Source organism: Cryptomeria japonica, chromosome 11 (assembly GCF_030272615.1).
Source record: "Cryptomeria japonica chromosome 11, Sugi_1.0, whole genome shotgun sequence".
NCBI classification, from domain to species: domain Eukaryota; kingdom Viridiplantae; phylum Streptophyta; class Pinopsida; order Cupressales; family Cupressaceae; genus Cryptomeria; species Cryptomeria japonica.
The window spans coordinates 300,871,894-300,873,283 of record NC_081415.1 but is presented as its reverse complement, the minus strand read 5'-3'; the positions used below and the strand labels follow the sequence as shown (position 1 = coordinate 300,873,283).

Genomic DNA, 1,390 nt, shown 5'->3' with positions numbered 1-1,390 from the left:
TTATATATGCCTTTTTATGCCTTTTTACAGTTATCATCAGTACTAATAATAATGCCTTAAAAAAATCTTTAATTAAAATCAATTTTAATGAACTTCAACTATTCTTACTAGTATTTTTTTCTTCATTCTCATTTTATTTATATAAAAAAAAAACATCACTCGTTGTTATTTTCCATCCTATTCACTTTTAACATCCTTCATTGTTATTTTCTGCCACTTAATATTTGGTTATCTTATCATAAAACTCCTCTTTGTAATCACTCTCCCTCTAAGACATGACATCCTCCTCTCCAAATCACATTCATTAAAACCCCATGACCAGTCATTCTTTTACATAAGGCCTTTTTCTCATATCTTTAGTTTTCTCCACAATGACCCAACATCCTACCTCATCTTCTTCTCTCCATAATCACCATGCTTCTCTTTATTTATTAAAAAATGTAAACCTTGTCTTGAAATCATGTTTTATTAATCTTTCACTTAGTGCTCACCAAATAAAACTGGTAGAGATATGTCATCCACTTTATGTAGTGCATGTTTTCCAATTTTCTTTGAATGGTGGTTTATGATTAGAGTGAATAACTATCTTCTTTACTAGGATGAAGTGATGGCAATACATGATAATTTGTATAATAGTATATGACAACTTCTTTTTATGGGTGTAGCATTGAATTATGTCATTATAAGTATTAAAATGATATGTGACAAAAAGTCTATGTTATATGAGTGAAATGGGGTAAGTGGATGAAATGGGGAGGAAAAAAAGGTCATGGTACATTGATTTAGGAGCATGGGTTAGTCATTTTTTATTATAGTACATATTTATCTAAGTTAGTGTCATAAAATTTAAATACTTGTGATTATTGTCTCTTCATTGAAAGTCATTTGATATGGTTATCAAAAATATTGTTATATCTAAATATATTTGTTTATATATAAATATAAACTTAGGCATATATAGATAAATCATAATACTAATTACTATTATCTTAAAACTTGGTTATCATTATATGTTATGATAGTAGCAACTAATAGTCTAACAATCAGTAAAATTACATTACTAAAGATAACGTACGTCATATGCGCCCGTGGCCTAATGGATAAGGCGTCTGACTTCTAATCAGGCGATTGTGGGTTCGAGTCCCACCGGGCGTGCAGTTAAATTTTATCAACTTTCGCATGTACCTGTTATTTCTGGACAAGGCATGTTCTTTCGAGCCCACTTGGATTTTCTATTACAGGATTTACAATCGATTTGTTTTTTTAACTTAAAGCATGTACATTCTACTAAAGGCATCTGTTGAAAACCCCATTTATCTGTATTTTACATTGCCTTCTAGTGATATATTTCAGTTAAAAGATTATATGTTTTGTCTGATAACAAAGGCTG

General features: G+C 29.9%; 1 non-coding gene across 1 annotated transcript; it reads left to right on the top strand.

The window, feature by feature from the left end:
- Positions 1-1,082: 1,082 nt before the first annotated feature.
- On the top strand, positions 1,083-1,155 carry TRNAR-UCU (transfer RNA arginine (anticodon UCU)). Its single transcript has one exon. It is a non-coding gene; the product is annotated as a tRNA-Arg (tRNA).
- Positions 1,156-1,390: the final 235 nt, after the last annotated feature.